Genomic DNA, 21,660 nt, shown 5'->3' with positions numbered 1-21,660 from the left:
GAAATATAATATAAAAAAGTTGCCATCAATAGTTCTGAAAGAAATGATTATCTATGGACTACTTGAAACATTATCCAAAATAATTGCTTTAAAGAAGCTCAGTAAATGTCAAGAAAACAAAGAAGATTTAACAAAATCTGGCAAAAAACAGATGAGGCAAATGAGAAATTCAGCACAAATCCCAGAGCTGAAAATAACATGAAGAAAACGAAAAATGCAACATAGCCAATCACCTGCTAAACTGATCAAATGGGAGAAATAATCTTTGAACTCAAAAGTAATCTGTTTGAAAATATATAGTCAGAAGATACAGGAAAAAATTAAAAAAGAATGAAGAATGATTACAGGACTTATGGAACAACATCAAAATAAAAAAATCTGAACTATAGTACAACAAGAAGAGAGAAATAACACATATAGTTTCTTTAAAGAAATTACAGCTGAAAACTTTCTAAAACTTAAATAAAACTAATGTCCACATACAGGAAGTTCAAAGGTCTCAATTCAGAATCAATCCAAACATACTACACAAAGAGATACAATCAAACTTTCAAAATCAAAAATAAATGAAAGATTCTAAAAGTAGCAAGAGAAAAGAAGCATGCTACATATTAGAAATAATATAAAGGAAATATTAAGGATATAATGGGGCAGCACTATGGCATAGTGGGTAAAGCTGCCACCTATTGTGCTGGTATCCCATATGGGCTCCAGTTCTAGTCCTAGCTGCTCCACTTTCCATACAGCTCCCTGCTCTGGCCTGGGAAAGCAGTAGGAGATGGCCCAAGCTCTTGGGCCCCTGTACTTGTGTGAGAGACCTGGAAGAAGCTCTTGGCTCCTGGCTACCAACTGGCACATCTCTAGCCATTGAAGCCAATTGGAAAATGAACCAAAGGAGGGAAGTCCTCTCTCTCCCTCCCTCCCTCTCTCTCTCTTCCTCTGCTTCTCCTTCTCTCTCTGTGTAACTCTAAAGAACAAGATGATAATTAAAAGTAACAGAATGCCAACTAGAATGCTAATTAGTAAATATCCCATGCTAAGTGGAACCAAAGAATAGCTGTGTTAAGCCCTACACATAGCATATAAGATAGTCTTTAAATGAAACACTAAAAGGAGACAAAGAAGGTCATTATATAATAAAAGTGGGGTCCACTTATTCAAGATAATGTAATGATTATAAATATATATGTACCCATATCAAAGCAAAAAATGTATGATGTAAATGTTAATAGCTACCTGGAGGAATACACTGTAATACAATAGTAGCAGGGAACTTAAATATCCTACTTTTATCAATGGATAAGCTATCCAGAAAGAAAATCAAGAGGGAGATGTTGGACTTGAGCCACACTTTTGACCAAATGGAGCTATCAAACATATTCAGAACATCATATCTAACACCATCAGAATATACATACTTTGCAATTGTACATGGAATGCTCACCAAGATAGATAATATCTTACAAAAATGCCTAAAACACAAAGAAAATTGAGCAAATGCTATTTTCTATAACCATTGTATGAAACTGAAAGTAAGTAGAAGGAGGAATTTTGGAAAAATCACAAATATGTGCACATTAAAATGTTTGCAAATAACCAATATATAAAATAAAAAATTAAAAGAGAAGTTAATAATATATTAAGAAAAACAAAATGGACTCAGAACTGCAGAAATTTATGGATAGTAGTCAAATCTGTTGTGAGTATGTTTATAGCAGTAAATCCCATAATAAAAAAGGGAAAAAAAAAACTCAAACAGGATAACCTTAAACATCAAGGGACTAGAAAAAGAGCAGATTAAGCTCACAGTAACAGAGGAAAGAAATTATAAAGATCTGAACTTAAATAAATTAAGTACAGAATTGAAACCAATAGAAAAGATCAATAAAAGATTTGCTTCTTTGAAAAGCAAAAACAAAATCAACAAAGATTGGATACTGCTAATGGAAAAAAAAGGGAAAGAGTTCACCAATAAATAAGATTTGAATGAGGTCACATGATAACTGATGCCACAGAAATCCAAAAGATCTTAAGAGTTTGCCATGAACACTAAATGCTGACAATTCTTACAACCTAGAGGAAAGCAGAAAAATCGATATATTTACTACTTACCAAAGTGAACTACAAAGAAATAGAAACTCTAAATATAGAGTGAGGAAGTTGACTCAGCTTAAAAAAATGTATATATACATAAAAAGTCCAGATCCATCACTGTTGAATTTTATCAGTTGGATATGTAAAGAAGTAATACTAATCCTTTTTCAACATTCTGAAAAAATATTGAAGAGGAATTAACTTATTTTGTAAAGCCAACATTACCATGATACAGTGGATTTTCTATAAATTGAATCACCTCATGGTATTGCTGTAGGGGATCTTGGAGTCAAAACAGGAATCTGAAAACAGTCTCACTTACAGTAGTCACAAAGATTTAAAATAGTTAGAAATAAATTTAAACAAGGAAATGAAACATCTCCACAACAAAAACCATAAAAAATTGATAAAAGACACTGAAGAAGAAAAAAGAAAATGAAAAGATATCATATATTCATTGATTTGAAGAATTAATATTATCGAAATGCTATACTACCCAGCATAGTCTACAAACCCAACATGATCTCTATCAATAAACACCAATGGCACTCTTCATAGAAATACAGAACTAATCCTAAAATTCACCTGAAATCATAAAATATTTCAAATGACTAAAGCAGTCTTGACCCCTTTTCCCAAGAAAACCTGCAGGCATCACACTCCCTGACTTCAAGATACACTACAAAAAATATTGCAAAGGTATTTTAATAAAAATCATAGTACTGGAATAAATACAAATACTTTAATAATGAAACAAAGTGGGAGGAGAGAGAGAGAAGGAAGGAAGGAAGGGAGGAAGGAAGGAAGGAAGGAAGGTCCTCTGATGCCTTCCCAGAGACATCAGCAGAGACCTGAATAGGAAATGGAGTAGCAAGGATTCAAAGCCTCACACATATGGGATTGCCACCATCATAGAAAGCATCTTAACCTGCTGTGCCAACACACTGGTCCTTCTAATCCATTTTGAATTAATTTTTGTGTGTGTATGAGATGAGGATAAAATTTCATTCCTTTGCATGTGGCTATTCAGTTTTCCCAACACCATTTATTGAAGATACTGCCCTTCCCCATTGTGTGTTCTTGGTACTTTTGTTAAAAATTTGCTGTAGTGGAATGGACCATCAAAGAAGGAGGTACCTTTCTCTGAAGGGAGGAGAGAACTTCCACTTTGACTATGGCCTTGTCTAAATAAGATTGTAGTTTGTGAACTCAAGAGGCTTCTATAGCCTTGGCAACTCATGACAAGAGCCTCGGGTGATTACCGACATCATAAATAAGAGTGTCAATTGTTGAATCAACAATGGGAGTCACTGTCACCTACTCCCCATGTAGGATCTCTGTCTTTAATGTGTTTTTTGTACTATGTGAGTTAACAGTAAAACTACTACTCAAACAGTGCTCTATACTTTGTGTGTCTGTGTGAGTGCAGTCTGTTGAAATCTTTACTTAGTACATACTAAGTTGATATTCTGCATATATAGATAATTGAAAATGAATCTTGATGAAGAATGGGATGGGAGAGGGAGTGGGAGATGGGATGGTTGTGGGTGGAAGGGAGGTTATGGGGGGGAAAAAGCTGCTGCTATAATCCAAAAATTGTACTTTGGAAATTTACATTTATTAAATAAAAGTTGAAAAAAAATTTGCTATAGAAACATAGATCTGTTTCTGAGTGCTCTATTCTATTTTTTTAAATATATAATTATTATGTCAATTACTAGTGAAGTAAACTCTATACAGTTGACAAAGTACATCATAAACTAAATATCACACATTGTAATAATCCTATGAAAATGTCTTTAGCTTCATTGATCATAAGGAAACTTTAAATTTAACTTTTGAAACATTACTACCAGAATAGCTGCAATGAAAGATATTATACCAAGTGTTGTTGGGATAAGTAATAATCCAAATTCTCATATACCACTGTTGCCACCACATGGCAACCACTCTGAAAAACTGAAGCTAAATACGTGTACAAATTCAAGACCAAAATGTCTACTTCTAGTCATATTTTCAACCAATATGTGTATGAACATCACCCAAAGTCATGTACTAGAATGTCACTATCTGTCAACAATAAAGATGAGTTGTGCTATATTCAACAGAGGAAAATTAGCAACAATAGAACATGAATGAAACATAACTGTGCTTCCTGTGAATTTCCCAATCTCAAGGATCAGCGTGCCAAGGTGGCTTCTTGATTCTGCTTTTTATTTCTTTTTTATTTGACAGAGTGAGACAGTGAGACAGAGAGTCAGAAAGGTCTTCCTTCCGTTGGTTCACGCCCCAAATGGCCGCCACAGCCGGAGCTACACCCATCCGAAGCCAAGAGCCAGGTGCTTCCTCCTGGTCTCCCATGCAGGTGCAGGGCCCAAGCACTTGGGCCATCCTCCACTGCCTTCCTGGGCCACAGCAGAGAGCTGGACTGGAAAAGGAGCAACCGGGACTAGAACCCGGTGCCCTTATGGGATGTTGGTGCTACAGGCGGAGGATTAACCAAGTGAGCCCTTGATTCTGCTTTTTAATCATTCACTATTGGTTTATGGAAGTGTTGTTAATTTTTGTATGCTAATTTTGTATTATGCACTTTGCTGAATTTGTTAGTTCTGTTTTTTTTTTTCATAGAGGTTATATTTAAATTTTTTTGCAAGCAAGAACAATTTAACTTCTTTCATGTCTAAGATGGCAAGATTCTCTGACTGTTTATCTTATCAAGAGGAAATTGACAGAGTGGCAGACAAGTTCATACTTTCCAGACACCTAGACCCTGCTCTCATCAAGTAGGTCCATTCTTCTCCCTTGAGACTTTCAAAAATACTGCCCTGACCCACACCTTCCTCATGACCCAGCTGTCCTTCCATGTTCCTGGGGAAATATCTCACTTTCTGTGTGATATAACGCTTGTCCTAAAGCTGTCATAGTCTGATGCCCACATCACAAGTCATGATTCTTGCTTTACGAGGCACTTGTCATCTCCTTTATACGCACTGTACACCCTGGTGACTCCCATGTTAACCCTCTTATCCATAACCATTGAAGTAAGAACACATAGATGCTCCTTGATCATTGAATATTTTTTTTCTCTTAGTAGTGAAGCAACATTTAATGAAAAGTCTTAGTCTTGGACTTGGACAATCTGTTGGTTTGGGGTCTTCTCCACACTAGCCAAAAGACTATAGTCCCACTACTTAACCTCTCTGAGTCTTACTTTTCTTACTATAAAGTGGAGAAATTAGCTTCTATCTAATAAAGTGACTTAGAAAATTAACCTAGATAAACTATGAAATGATCCTGAATGATGGCAAATAACAGAAATGGTCAACAAAAATAGTCATTTTAATTATTACTATTATTACTTTTCATCTCTCCTACAACTTAGAAATCAAAACTTTTCTTTGAGATTAATTTTTTATTCAAATATTTACCGCACATGTATTATGTGCTAAAAGTTATTATAAGTTACTGGGATTAAAACATTGAGCAAGACCCATCTCCTGCTCTCGAGACACTTTCATTCTAAGTTACTCTTCCTCAATCACTAATGTTTGTAAGCAAAATTGACATTTTGAGATTTGATTATTGTTTATAGCCATTGTCAATACTCTGGAAGAATGATGGTTTTTCTACATATAACTTGTTGAATTCTTTATTTATAGTGAGTTAAGCCTGTGATTATAAAAAATTGAAAGAATGTCCTTGTAAAAATTAAAAGAAAATAAGAAAAAGAAGGAGGGAGGGATGGAGTGAGTGAGAGAAAGTAGGGTGGGAAACATCATTATGCTATTGAAATTCTATATATGAAATCATGAAATTTGTTCCCCTTTTATAAATAAAAAAATTTAAAATGGAATCTGAGCATATGAGAGGCAACACAATGCCTTTTTCTTGAGAAGAAGTGGATTAAATTAGTTACTTTATGAAATCCTTACTGAATATGGTATTAAGATAGGCATAGTCTAATCAGGATAAGTGTGATATGCTTATAAATTAAATAATTATTATAGATTTATGATATTCAGAAGTAATTTATTTTAATGACATTTACAGAATTAAAAGGCATTTGATTGATAAGTTATTTCCTTCATTATTTCTTTCTTTCTCTTCTTTTTTTTTTTTTTTTTTTTTTTTGCACAGGCAGAGTTAGTGAGAGAGAGAGAAACAGAGAGAAAGGTCTTCCTTTTTCCATTGGTTCACCCCCTAAATGGCCACTACGGCTGGTGTGCTGTGGCCGGCACGCTGCACGGATCGGAAGCCAGGAGCCAATGCTTCCTCCTGGTCTCCATGGGGGGTGCAGGGCCCAAGCACTTGGGCCATCCTCCACTGCACTCCCAGGCCACAGCAGAGAGCTAGATTGGAAGAGGAACAACCAGAACCAAATCTGGCGCCCCAACCGGGACTAGAACCTGGGGTGCCGGCGCCGCAGGGGGAGGATTAGCCAAGTGAGCCGCGGTGCTGGCCTTCCTTCATTATTTCTAACAGGGTATCATATTGACCAATTGCCATCTGAAAGTTAGACCCAAATTAATGGTTATTATTTTGCCCCTTGTGCTATTATATTTGCTTGTTTTCTTCATTGTGAATTATGTGAAACTTGGTGGCTAAAGTCTTTACTATAGTATTCTGTCTTCAAAACAATGGAAATATCAGTGATACGGGAGAACTTAGCCTAAAACACAGATTTTGAGATGAAATAAATGCCAAAACTATTTGTGGTAGAGTTTTAGGAGTAGATAACTATCACATAAAATAATAGAAAACCAATCTTTATAGAAATTTTGCAGTACCAAATCGATTTTGATTTTTTTGAATCTCCTTTCAGTTTGTCAGTTGTGGATCAAAATCTAAAATATGACTATTATGGGCTGGCGCTGTGGCGCAGCGGGTTAAAGCCCTGGCCTGAAGCGCCGGCATCCCATATGGGCGCTGATTCTAGTCCTGGCTGCTCCTCTTCTGATCCAGCTCTTTTTTATGGCCTGGGAAAGCAGTGAAAGATGACCCAAGTCCTTGGACCCCTGCACCCATGTAGGAGACCTAGAACAACTCCTGGCTCCTGGCTTCAGACTGGTGCAGCTCTGGCCATTGTGGCCATCTGGGGAGTGAACCAGTGAATGGAAGACCTCTCTCTCTGTCTCTATCTCTCTCTGTAACTCTGTCTTTCAAATAAATAAAATAAATCTAAAAAAAAAAAAAAAAAAAAAAAAAAAAAAAAAAAACTGTTTTTCTTTTTATACTCTCCATGAAAGTCACTCAGAGAGTTAGTAAATCTATTACAGTGTTCCTTGATTTTTAAGTTATTTCAGGCTTATTCATCACCTTGATTACATTATCTTATACAGTGACCCAAAAAAACAGTTTTTCCCCTTTTATTCTTTGACTTATAAGATAGAGAATATACTTAGCAGAATTTTTGTAGAAAATAAAGTATCTCTATCCATCATGTTTGTGGAATACAGAGTGCAATTTTTATTTGTTTTGAAAGCTGGTACCCTTTATGCTGTCTTTTAAAATTACTTTAAGCATTGTCTTTCAAATTCTCTCATTTATTCAAGAAATGTTTACTGAACATACACAAAGTGCTAAAGTGCCTTAAAAAGGATATCATGTTTACAAATATAGTGTACTTGCCTTCATGGAGTTTGTGTCATTATATGTCATTCTAGCTCATTCTGCTTGTAGTCTGTTGACTGATGTTTCCTCTGATTATTCTTTTAAGTTTCATTTTGCTTATAATTGAAATACAATAAGTGCATGCATTAATAAAATGCAATATATCTTATACATGTATATTATTTAATGATTTATTCACATTATTTAGCATATCTATCATATCAAACATTAGTCATTTCTTTTGATAAGAAAACTCAGAGTCCAACTTATTTTGAAATATACATTACAGTATTAACTATAATCATTCCACTGTGCAGAACACCAGAACTTATTCATTCTCACTATAATTTTATACTGATTTAACAATCTGTCTCCACATTCTTTATCACTACCCTCTGCAATCTCTGGTGGTCCAACGGTTAGGGCCACTCTTTTCTGAGTATTTAAAAAAAAGCAGGCCGGAGCCTCGGCTCACTAGGCTAATCCTCCGCCTCGCGGCACTGGCACACCAAGTTCTAGTCCTGGTCGGGGCACCGGATTCTGTCCCGGTTGCCCCTCTTCCAGGCCAGCTCTCTGCTGTGGCCCGGGAGTGCAGTGGAGGATGGCCCAAGTGCTTGGGCCCTGCACCCCCCATGGAGACCAGGAGGAAGCATTGGCTCCTGGCTTCCGATCCGTGCAGCGTGCCGGCCACAGCACACCAGCCGTAGTGGCCATTTAGGGGGTGAACCAATGGAAAAAGGAAGACCTTTCTCTCTGTCTCTCTCTCTCTCTCACTGTCCACTCTGCCTGTCAAAAAGAAAGAAAAAAAAATAAAGAAAAAAATCTATGCATTATTTATGACTCTCCTATTGACTCAACTATGTGGTAGTTCTTGGTAAATAGTAGTGAAATGATTACTGTTTTTGTAGCTCTGAAATTATAATGGGAATGTTATAAAATAATGACATAAATGTATTCAAAATAACTAGATTAAAATGCTAAGAAGGAGACAAATAAAGTATTACTTAAGAGAACAGCCAGGTCAAAATGGATTCAAAAATAGATTGAATGACTCAGTACTATCCATAGAGAGGCAAAATTAAACTGGGAGCTAAATGCAGAAGACTAATCATGTCTGAGAAATAAAGTTTGTGTTTTTGTGATAAAAGAGCAGTATCTGTAAGGACAAGTAGGTAAAAGTCAAAATATTGAATCTATGAACGAAGCTAGTTTAAGTTAAGTCTGATGAATCAAAGGAGAAAATGATATTGGAGGATATTTGGTGATATGATGGGCAATAAGGCTCAAGAAGCTGGTTTTGGAAGTGTAAATCATACTGCATTGGTGATTAATCTATGGAAGATGGGGCTGGCATTGTTGTATAATGAGTTAAGCCACCACCTGCAGTGCTGTTACACATATGACCGATGGTTCAAGTCCCTGCTGTTCCATTTACGATCCCGCTCCCTTCTAATGCACTTGGGAAAACAGTGGAAATGGCGCACATTCCTGGGCTTCTGTGGGAGACCTGGGTGATGCTCCTCGCTCCCAGCTTTGGCCTCGCCCAGTCCTGACAGTTGTGGCCATTTGGGAAGTAAACCAGTGATTTGGAGATCTCTGTCTTTCCCTCTCACTCTCTCTCTGTAACTCTGCCTTTGCAATACATAGAATGAATCTTTAAAAGCAAATTAAAGCAAAACAAAATTAAAAAAAAATTATGGAAGAACAAGAAAGGGAGAAGAATCAACCATTATTCTAATACTATGGTTTAAGCAGCAAGCTAGGTAGCTGATATAGTTTATGGAAAAATGGATCACAAAATGTGGAGATAGAGGGATATTTATGGCAATTAAGCAGAGATATTGGAGATTTAGCAATAACTGAAATCTTAGAAGAAGTATTCAATTGGAGTCAATTATATAACTAAAGAAGTCATCAGATGTAATTTAAAGTCATAGAATCAAATTAGTTTGATCCAAAGTAAGGAGGCAGATAAGACAATCTCTGTTTATACTGAGTAGGGTTTGCATAACAGCAGAATCTGTGAGTGTGTACTTGATAATGAGGATCCAGAATGGAGTAAAATTTTGCCTTCAGGTCTCAAGGTCAAGTTGTAGTAATAAACACGTGCTTGAATAGTTACAATATAAAAGTGTGCACTAGGTATTAGCAGAGCACAATGAAGGAAATGTTTAATTCTGCATATGGGTAACTAAGAGGAGATTTAAAAGAAATATTCCTTTGAGCTTTTCCAAAAATCTCTAAACTAAGTAACAATCTAATAGGATACAGGAAAGACTATTCTAAGAAAGTGACTGGAGATGAGAAAGAAGCACTTGAGCAAGTATAAGTAGTTCAGCTTAATTGTGTGTTTTACGATTCAATATTTAAGTTAACATTCATTGATGGTATTTTTTCACTTTAGCTTTATATTCCTGTAGTAATTAACTAATACTAATGCCTTCATCATTTAATTATGTATGCTCGTATTTTCTCTCTTGTCTTGTCCTTAATCTATAAAACAAAGAGACTAATTCCTTTTTTCTCAATTGAGACATGACACTGCTCTACTCAGAAAGAGGTGAATATATGGAAAAAAGTCCTAAACAGATACAATCAGATCATCATGCAACAATTTCAGTCATATAAATATTTTTATTATTCTGCTTACTAAAGTGAGAGTACTACTTCCCAGCAGGAATAGGATGAACTCTAAATGCAAAAGAAAGCAAAACAAGGTACTACACGTCTGACAACTGCTTGCTATTTGTTTGAATGTCCAGAAGTATTGCATTCATCCCTATGTAAAAGATAGGAACCTATACTTGTAAAACAAAAATATAGCATTCAAACTAATCGATCTTTCTTGTCTCCCCCTCTGTCTATTCAATTCAGTAGTAAAATCTTAAGTCTGAATCAAAACAAACAAAAATATTTTGTTTAGAAAAAGTCTATATGTTTTTGAAAAGAAAACCAGAGTAATGGCGACCTCTTTTCAATTTTTTATAAGAAATTCTCTCACTCACACTTGGAACAACTCTCCTAGAATCATGATTGGTGAACATATATTATTCAAGGTACTGGCATCCCAGAGCTTTCAGTTTTCCAAATGATACTTTAAGACAACATTTAACTAAATGAAATCATTGTGTAAATACATGATAATTTGGATAAGCTTGTACAGAAATTCAATTGATTTTTGCTTTTTTTTATTTTTGCAAGATTTTAATCATGCATTGATACACCCAGTAATGTCTGTTACCTGTTCCTTCTAAGTAGAAATAAAGCATAGATACATGGGAAGAACTCAAAAATCATATTTTAGAAAAAAGAAACTAAAAATGTTTCAGTAGAGGACAAGTGTCAAGGATTTATTTTACAGTCCATCATCCATTTTCCTATGTATGATAATGATCTGTTAAGCATTTGTTAATAACAACAATTAAATAACAACTGTTAGACTTATCTCATAAAATTACAATCATTAATAGAAAATTAGCATAGTCTTATAAAGATCATGCAACCAATGGAATTTCACCCACAACGCATCATAGGCTGTATTTCTAAAAAGGTTACAGGGTTATTTGACACATGACAAAAAAAATGCCTATTGACTATACTAGATGACAATGCTCTCTTGTGATATACATTAATATATGTCTATCAACCTATTGCAATTTAATTGATAACATTCCATTGACTATGTACTGCAATGAGTATTCAATGACTTCTAAAAACGATGAGCAACTAACTAGAACTATACCGATAAAGTTGAAAAAATATTATGCTAAATTAACTACCAAAAATCTAAATTCGTGCTTATATTGTTATAACATAGAGTAAGATGTCAAAACTGTGGGTGCTTTGGTCTTAATGCAAAAAATAATATTGTCCTGTTAGCTGCTAAAATAAATAATTCGATCTGGAGGATTAAAATGGAAAGAAGGGAAAATAGGAAGGAAGGAAGGAAGAGCAAGAGAGGGAAAAAGGAAGGAGGAGGGAGAGAGGATAAGTATTTGCTGAAAATCAGTTATGGGCCAGACATTCAACTAAATGTTTTTCTGTTTTCAACACTGGTTCTACTCTTTCCAGAATTTATTGTTCGATTGCTTGGCGTTTTTTTCAAGGTAAGATTATCAAGAAAGAGTAAATGGACTTTCTGAGAACATACAGGTAATAAATAGAAGACCTGGGATTTAAAGTTATTGGCTTTGCCGAGCCCAGGAAGACACTTTATATTAAAATGTCAAGTGACTAAACATTTGCCTCTGTATACTTGGACCACTAACTCACTTGCCCAAAAAAATAGAATCTCCCATGAAGATGCAGGATGGAATACTTCTTCCTCTTTGTTTATGCTAGGAGAAAGGGAAATGAACAAACATGTCCCAAAACCATTTTATTTAAAGATATTTTCTACCCAGTATTCCAAATACAAATTCAATGAATGTTAAGTGTAAAATTAAGAAGATGGAAATTATTAGGACAAAGCACCTAACTGTTCCCTAAAATGTTTATTTCACAGCCTGTTCTAGGTGTCATTTTTTAAAATCACTTCTTGCTGAAACTTACCTTAAATATGAAAGTAGTTACTTTCTTAGATTTATTTTTGAACAGCTGTGATAATACAATGTAAATTAGATTATGCTACTTCACTAAATTGCATACATGCAAATTCTATAACACAAATATAAGGTCAGCTTTGTTTCTCAATACAAAATTAAACCATACTAAATTAAACTATACTAAAGGGAAATGCTTGGCTAAGAAGGTTTAGCCATCTCAATAAATGACTATCATTTATGCAGTTCCTCATTCCTCAGCAATGCTTTTGCATGCTCAATAAAAACTGATATGCATGAAAGGATATGAAATCCCCACCAACAAAGTAGAAAGGGGAAAAAAAAAACCCACTAATTTAAAATATACCTCAGCTACCTGTCATGAGCAAATTAAAAAAAAATAAAATCTTTAATGGGAAGAAGTGCAGTACTTGCCAGCATCATTATTTGCTTCTATAGATGATTCAGCTTATTCAAGTCTTAAAAGGATTTAGATACCTTCATAACTGACTGAACTATGGTTTCTCTGTGGAATAAGGCTAGTTGTTTCAGTTTAATAACTCTAGATGGAAAGGGTAACTTGTTCCCATATTGGATTTTATTTATTTGTATTGAAACAGAGTATTTGCCAATAGTCTGACCTCATAGTTTGCATTTGATTATTTGGTTTTAATCAGTCATCATTTGTAAGTTTTTTGTTTCTGAGTAACCAAGGAGGATCAAACAGTCATTGCACATAACATATTTTGGAGTGAAAGCAGCAGTTAAAAAAAAAATAAATTCATGGGCTGGCACCATGGCTCACTTGGTTAATCCTCCGCCTGCAGCACCACATCCCATATGGGCGCCGGGTTCTAGTCCCGGTTGCTCCTCTTCGAGTCCAGCTCTCTGCTGTGGCCCGGGAAGGCAGTGGAGGATGGCCCAAGTGCTTGGGCCCCTGCACTCCCATGGGAGACCAGGAGGAAGCACCTGGCTCCTGGCTTTGCATCGGCGTAGCTCCGGCCGTGGCGGCCATTTGGGGCATGAACCAACGGAAGGAAGACCTTTCTGTCTCTCTCTCTCACTGTCTATGACTCTACCTGTCAAATAAAAAAAAATAAATTCTATTTTACCAAAGTTTGTTCTACAAGGCTGACTGCAGAGACTTTCAATTATTTACTTATGCAAGATTTTCTCAGTAAACTGACACTTTCAACTGACTGTATTCACAGGTTCCTGTTGTTAAACATCATTAAACTCATTGATTGAATCAATGCGATTCTTTAGATTGCCACACAGTAAAGGCCCTAACTACAATGGCAAGGGATGTCTTTAAGAATTAAGATTGATGTCTGAAAATATACACTTCTGAAAGATAGAGTAACTTACGCTCTTAGTGTCTCTTTAGGCAGGCACAGCAATTGACACTCTCATAACTCCTATGTCCCTACAGGTGGTGTTATTGTTTATACAAGTGCACATGCTAGTATACTGACTGCCAAATTAATAACCATAAAAGATAGGAAATGAATTGGAAATTGGATTATATTCAAGCAACCTTCTATCTCACCATTTGTATTTAACTATTTATTATTTATGAGAGAGAGAGAGAAAGAGAGAGGAGAGAAAGAAAATGAGAAAGAGACATAGAGAGAGCTCACCCCTGATTTCCCCAATTGTCAGGGAACCTAGAATTGAATCCAGGTCTCCTACGTGGGTGTCATGGACCTCACTACTTCAGCAACTGCTAGGTGACTCCGAGGTTATATTTGAGCAGGAATCTGGAATCAGAAGCAGAGCCAGTACTGGAAACTGGGAACTCAGATATGAGATTTGGGCATACCAACAGGTATCTTATTGCTAGGCCAAATATCTACTTTGTCAGTTTTAACTAATACAATCCTCTATTCATACATATATCAAAATTCTATGAGATTATTACAGTACCCAAAGTGTACAAAGTGCACTAACAAAACTAAATATTTACTCATATCACTAATTTATTTTTTAAAGATTAATTTTGCTTTAGTTGAAAAACAGAGTTATGAGGGAGAGGGAGAAAGAAGAGGAGAGAGAGATATCTCTCATCCACTGGTTCACTTCTCAAATGGTTGCAATGGCCAATGCTGGCCCAGCCTGAAGCCATATAGGTCTCACATGTTGGTGTCAGGGGCCAAGCACTAGGGCCATCTTCTGCTGCTTTCCTGGAAGATTAGTCAGGAGCTGGGTCTGAACTGGAGCAGTCATGACTTGACCAACTAGTGTTCATATAGGACGCTGGCATTGCAGGTGCCATCTTAACCCACTGTACCACAACGCTGCCCCACTAATTCATTTTTAATGATATGCAATGCACATTATAAAAGTTGTCCTTTTAGAGTATACAATTCACTAGTATTGAATATATTCAACAAAATTTTGTAACCATCTAATTCTACTGTCAGTGTTTAATTCCAGAATATTTTTACCATTCAAAAAGAAACCATATATGCATTGGTGGTCATTTGGCACACTTCTATCTTCCTGACCCGGGTAACCACCAATCTACTTTTTATGTGTATTGACCTGTCTATTCTGAACTTTCCATATAAATGGAATAATGCACCATGAGTATGACTGCTTTCAGTTAGCAAGCTGTTTTGAAGGTGTATCCATGTTGTGGTATGAATCAGTATTTCAGTATAGCTGAATGAAATTTCTTTCTATGGATCAATTATGTTTACCTCATTCATTAATTAACTGATGGGTTTTCCCTTGTTTCCACTTTGGGCATATTATGGACAATGTTGTTATGAACACTGTGCACATGTTTGCAGACTTTAAATTTTGTTTTCTTGGGCATATACCTATAAGCACAAATAATGGATCATAGAATTATAATGTATTTAAATTTCTGAATAACTGTTTAATCATTTAACACAGTGGCTGGATACAGCTCTTTATATTTCTGCAGAAATGTATGAAGATTTGAATTTTGCTATATTATTGATAATGTTTGTTGCCTATCTTTTTTGTTATGACCTTCATAGTATATGTGAAGTGGTATCTCAAAGTGAATTAATTACTGTAGCATTTATAAGCTTATTGATATATAGGTAGATATGAGAAGAAATGCTCAGAGACATAATTAGATGAGATTTTAGACTAAGAGAAGGTGTACATAAGAAGTCTAAACAACTATAACAAGTGCTGTGATAATTTCCCGAGACATACCATACTCATAGGGCCATATGAGAAAGATGACTCATTGATTGCCTTTTGGAATGTCCACACCATTGACACGAATTAGAAAGGGAGAGACTATTTCAAACAGAATATTTATAGTAAAACTTATGATAGTCAAATTGTCAGAAGTATAATTGTGGAGAATTCAGTCGATCAATTTTGCTTTAGCAGGAAGTTTAAAAAAGAGAAGATTAAGAAAACATAAAACTTGTATCTCAGAAAAACATCAAAATAACTGGAATGATGACATACATTAATATTAGAAACAATGTAAGAAGATCATAGGTTTAAAGAACAGAATTGTGATATATTTAGTAAGTGTGCCTATGCCCTTGAACTTTCACAAAAAGTTTAGAAAGAGCTGGCGTTTGATGAGAACTCTTATATAATGTTAATTAAGGAGCAGAAAGACTAATTTAGAATTAGACGGGAGATGGACAAATCTATATGTCCCTATATATGTTGCTCCCATCCATATAGGACTTTAATTTTACTGTGATACCTCTTTGAATCCAAGGTTTCTGGGTACCCAGAAGTTATGATTGTTTTAATATCTTTGTTATCCTATTATTTTGCATCTAGCTTGCTCATAAGCTTCATTGTGTTTATAAAAGCAGTTTCACACAAAGGAACTAATAAGATGGTTTTATTAACTGAGGGTTTTGTTAACTGAATAATAACTTATGGGTAGCACTGAATTTCAATGCCTGTTTAAGGTGACAATTGATCTTGCCATAGGAACAATGAACCGCCCTGTCACCCAACCCATAACTCCCAACAATGTGTTTTGCAAAAAACAAAGTGATTAATTGATACTGAAATTTCAGGAAAATTCATCTTACATGGATAATATTCTTTGTACAGAGGAGACAAAAGTGGAAATCAAGAGAATATGTAAGAAAATGACAAACATCAAGTAAAATTCTGAGAAAATATAGAATGTGTTTTAATAGTATAACACATTAGATGGGAAAAATAATTAGGCCAATCTGAGCCAGTTTGCCTAGCATGGTAAAGGTGATATTGGAATACAGCAGCTGGAAAGTGAAGATTAGCTTCCAATGGCAGGAGATCATGAAAAAGTAACTAAAACACTAAGCTTGCAATGTAAGAGTCATCCTTCTAAGCAACCAAAAGTGAGGTGATGTGGTATATTTAGTTCCCTGGTAGGTGATGGTGGAGGTGAGCAAGGCTGTAAGAGCCGATTCACGGTGCACAGGCAAGGAATACTTTCATTCCACATCTCTCTTGTTGGGGGTGGAGGGATGGAGCATGGTAGGGTAAGGAGATCTTCCATTTTCAAAGTCTTTTGTTAAGAAGGTTTTTATTTAATGAATACAAATTTCATATGTAAAGCTTTTAGCAATATAGTGGTACTTCCCCCAGTTCCTGCCCTTCCACTCTCACTCCCATCCCACCTCCTACTCCTTCTTCCATTCCATTTTTCATTAAGATTTATTTTTAATTGACTTTATATACAGAAGACCAACTCTATATTAAGAAGATATTTCAACTGTTTGCATCCACACAGACACACAAAGTTTTTTAACAGGATGATTCTTCAAGTTTTTTGGTTTTTTTTTTTTTTTTTTTTGTGAATCATTGCCATATTAGTGAGGATTCTCTGGAGGTGGGACTAATAGGATAGTTGAATGAGTAGATAGATGATAGATAGATAGATAGATAGATGATAGATATAAGAGAAAATTTTATGGCAATTGGCTTATGTGAACATAGAGGACAAGAAATTCCATATGTTGTTGCAAGCCAGAAAATCAGAATAGCTAGTGATGTATTTCAGGTTAAATCTGAAGGTCTGAAACCCATGAGAATCAATTATTTAACTTCCAGTCTGAGATAGAAGGTATAAGAACTAAAAAGTCCTCTAGTATAAGTTCTAGAGTCTGAAAATCCGAGTCAGGTGTCAGAATATTTGAGGTCCAGAGAAGAGGGGTGTCTCAACTCACCAAAAGGGAGAGAAAGTTTGTTCTTCCTCTGCCACTTTGATTTACTAGGGTCTTCAATTTACTGGTATGTTACATTTATATCTTGTCTCCCACAAAACAAGTGGAAGAACTTCCTCTATGTTCAATTCAAATGCAGTTACCAAGCATTTATCTCCAGAAGGTGGAAACAAGTATTTATTTATTCATTTAGGGGAGAAAGAGAGAGAGAGAGAGAGAGAGAGAGAGAGAGAGAGAGAGAGAGAGAGAGAAAGACCCTAAACAGCAGAGGAGTTGGGAGCTAAGTTGGAAATTCAATCCAGTTCTCCATGTATGTAGCAAAAATCCAATAACTTGAGACATCACCACTGCCTCCCTGAGGTAGCTTTATCAGAAAACTGGAATTAGGTGCCAGAATCAGGATTCAAACTAAGGCACCTGAACTGAGACCTTCAGGCATGGGGCTCACGTATCTAGTTGGGATCTTAACTGGTAGACCAAATATCCTCCTTGTTAATGAGTACTTTTGTCAGTCCTATGTAGACATAAAGATAATAGTGTGTAGATATGAATGTATTTCACTGGAAACACCACACTCAGTTGGAGAATTCTAGCAACAACAATAATGACAAAATGAAGGTGAATGCCTGACTATGAACATTAATAATACATAATTTTCCATTTTGTATGTGAAAAATGGAAGTGATGTGTGTTTTTATATAGCATCTGTAACAAGATGATTAGGGCAGTGTGCTGATGCTGTAAGACACGGGCTGACAAGTGAAGATGCACACAAGGTACTTTGGGATATTCCATGACAGAAAATACATGACTATTCTTACAGCATACACTACAAAGTAACGACATATACTACTTACTACACAACAGACTATATGCCCTCGTTAGTTAGTTAAATTGGGTAAAACTCTTGGTTAAATTATGCAGAGCCTGTCAGATAGCCTTGGGTTTTTTGCAAATAGAACATAAATTTAACCCATTTCAACATATTCTATGGGGTCAAATTGACATTTTGGAATGAGAAATTGCAGTATTTAGAATATTTAGCATTAATCTTTACATGAAATATCTGCTTTTAGAGTTGGTTACTAAATATTTAAGGCTCCCGTGATTGAACTACAGGAGTTGGTTCCCATTTATTGTACATCATTACTTCCATTACTCACACTTGTCTAATTTATCAATCATTGTTATTAAAGTTTTCTGTATTAAAAGAGGATATGAAATTTATTTCTATTGGATTGAAAATGTAAATATATGAGCTATTAATTCTGTGTGGTATACATATGCTAAAAGGAATTGTACTCTTTTATTATTTTCAAAAACATTGTTTTTACTGCCCCTTTTGTTTGGTACATCCTGTGTCTTCAGTATTGCCTGTAAAATTTTCTTAATATTTCTTGTACTCATTGTCATTGCACAATACATTTTTTACAGAAATCTATTCCTTTAATTTTATAAGATGGAAAGTTGTTGCCTTTCAAATAGATGATTTTGTCCATGAGAATCCTTAAAATCATCTAGCAATTTGAAGAAATCTAATTTTGCATTTTCTGAATATCTACCAATGCTATAAGTCAACACAAGTAAGTTTGATATGGGGGAGAATATACTGCTTTCAAAATACTGTAATTGGCCATATTAAAATACCGAAATGCTGTATGTATGTTATATAGAATAAATATAAACACATGATACTTTAAAAAATTTTACCAAATTGATATTAACTTCTGTAACATTCATAATATAAACTATTATCTATGTTTTATTGATTAAAAGAGTCTCAAAGTAGTCACCAAACTTGCTCAAATTTGCAGTTTAAGGAGTAGAGTTCAGGGCCAAGCATGGGATCTCTTGATTCTAAATCTAATGTTTATTCTATTCAACAGCATTGCATCCAGAGATAGAATTCTTTTGGTCAGGCCAGGTGTACCACCACAAAGTATTTTTTCAAATAAAACTTCACCAAAGGCAAAGTTAAGCAAGCAAACAAACAAGCAAACAAATGTCTTAGCTCTTGTCTTAGCCCATTCAGTACTATAATTAAATAGCATAAGCTGGGTGATGTAGGGATAGCAAGAACTTTGTCCTCATGATTCTGGAAGACAGGAAGTCTAAGATCGAGATGCTGAAAAATTTGATATCTGGTGTGGGTTTGCTTCCTTATAGATAGTTGTCTTCTTTCTTTTATAAGATTTTATTTATTTATTTGAGAGGTAGAGTTACAGACAGAGAGGTGAAGAGACAGAGAGAAAGGTCTTCCAGTTGCTGAGTCAATACCCAAATGTCTGCGATGACCAGAGCTAGCCACATCTGAAGCCACTAGCCAGGAGATTTTTCCAAGCATCCCATGTGGGAGTAGGGGCCCAAGCACTCAGGTCATCTTCCACTGCTTTCACAGGCCAGAAGCAGAGAGCTGGATCTGAATAAGATCTGCCAGGACATGAACAAGCGCCATATGGAATGTCAGCACCCCAGCCAGAGGCATAGTCTACTACACCACAGTGCTGTCCCCAGCTGTCTTCTTTCTAACATCACATGGTGGAAATAGGCTCCTTTTCTATGGACACAAGTTGCTCTTCCCTCATGAAGCAATCATCCCCTAAAGGCCCCATCTCTTCATTACATCTCAAATCTTTCCTGATCAGCTTCTCTAGTTTCATAACTTAACTTCCTACCTACTGCCTTGTAGACCTCTAGTTCACAACTTGAAGATTGAAAAATTCAAGATACATATTAAGCCCTCCCTCAATCCATAGTTCAATTGTTTATTAAATGGTTCTCTCTACGATGGAAATGTGCCATGCTGTCCCTCCCCCATTTTTTGCAACAAGATGTTGTACGTTATATTGTGACAATATGTGTTAATGATGGTAAGTCTTTATATCTAGTTTCCTTGTGTAGTGCAACTTCATATTTTTTAGACTCTAAATAACAGTTCTTTTAATTTTATTAAAAGATGATGATTTTTTTAAGGGAATGGGTTTATTGGGGAACACCCAACAGACCGGAGTGAAGGGGTAGCAAAGGAAAAAGAGAAAAGAAGATTGTAAGAGAGAGAGACAGAGAGGAGAGAGAAGAGAGATGAGAGGAGGAGAGGAGCCAAGAGAGCAGAAAGAAACCAAGAGAGCACGTGATGATGATTTTAAATTTCTCTTCTTTTTTGATGATCAAATGTTGCAGGTTTAAATTAATTTGCAAGAGGATTTTCATGATCTGATAGGCTTAAAACAACCAATTCAGAAGTTGTTTTTCCTGTGTACATCTGTTACTCCCTACCTCTTTTCCTTCTCCACCTCCATATACACTTTAATAGTTTCCATAACCCACCACAGATATAGTAAATATATTTTGCACTACATAATTTGAGAAAATCTAGATGAAGCCTGAGCGACATATTTTATTAATCTGTAGGTAATACATTAAAAGCAAAAATGTTATGGTGCTGGTGTTGTGGCATAGTGGATAAAGCTGCCACCAGTGAGATCATAATCTCATATAAGTACCAGTTCCTGTCCTGGCTGTTCAACTTCCCATCCAACTCCTTGCTAATGGTCTAGGGAAAGCAGCTGAAGATGGCCCAAGAGTTCAGGCCATGAATCCCTTTGGGAGACTCAGGTAAATCTCCTGCCCTCTGGCTTCCACTGGACCAGCCCTGGTTGTTGTGGTCATCTGAGGAGTGAACCAGCTGATGGAAAATGTCTTGCTGTGTCTCTCACTGTATCTTTGTAACTTTGACGCTCAAATAAATAAATAAATATTTTTTAAAAAAGGAAAAAATCAAATTTAGTAGAAATTTGTTGGGATATTATTGAAAGTCTTTTTCAACAACATTTCTAGACTTAAAATGAAGGTTTGGCATTTGGCATTTATGTCATTTATTTATTAAGCAAATTAATTTGCTTTTGTTGCTTGGTCTTTTGTATTCTATTCATATTTTTCCAGAAGTTACACATTTTTTCCACAAAGAGAGTTCATGATGATAGACACATTAATAGAATCTTGATTTTGAATTTTTAATTTTTTATCCATATTCATAAATGCTTATTTCTTTTTTATGTTTTTTTAGGGGAAGGGGAGAACAAATAAACACTTTTTGTTAAAGATTTATTTATTTATTTGAAAGACACAGTTACAGAGAGAGATAGAGACAGAATGAAAGAAGAATCTTCCATCCGCTGGTTCACTCCCCAAATGGCTGCAATGGCCAGAGCTGAGCTGATCTGAAGCCAGGAGCCAGGTGCTTCTTC

Source organism: Oryctolagus cuniculus, chromosome 2, assembly GCF_964237555.1.
Source record: "Oryctolagus cuniculus chromosome 2, mOryCun1.1, whole genome shotgun sequence".
Taxonomy (NCBI): Eukaryota; Metazoa; Chordata; class Mammalia; order Lagomorpha; family Leporidae; genus Oryctolagus; species Oryctolagus cuniculus.
Note: the sequence above shows the minus strand (reverse complement) of the source record.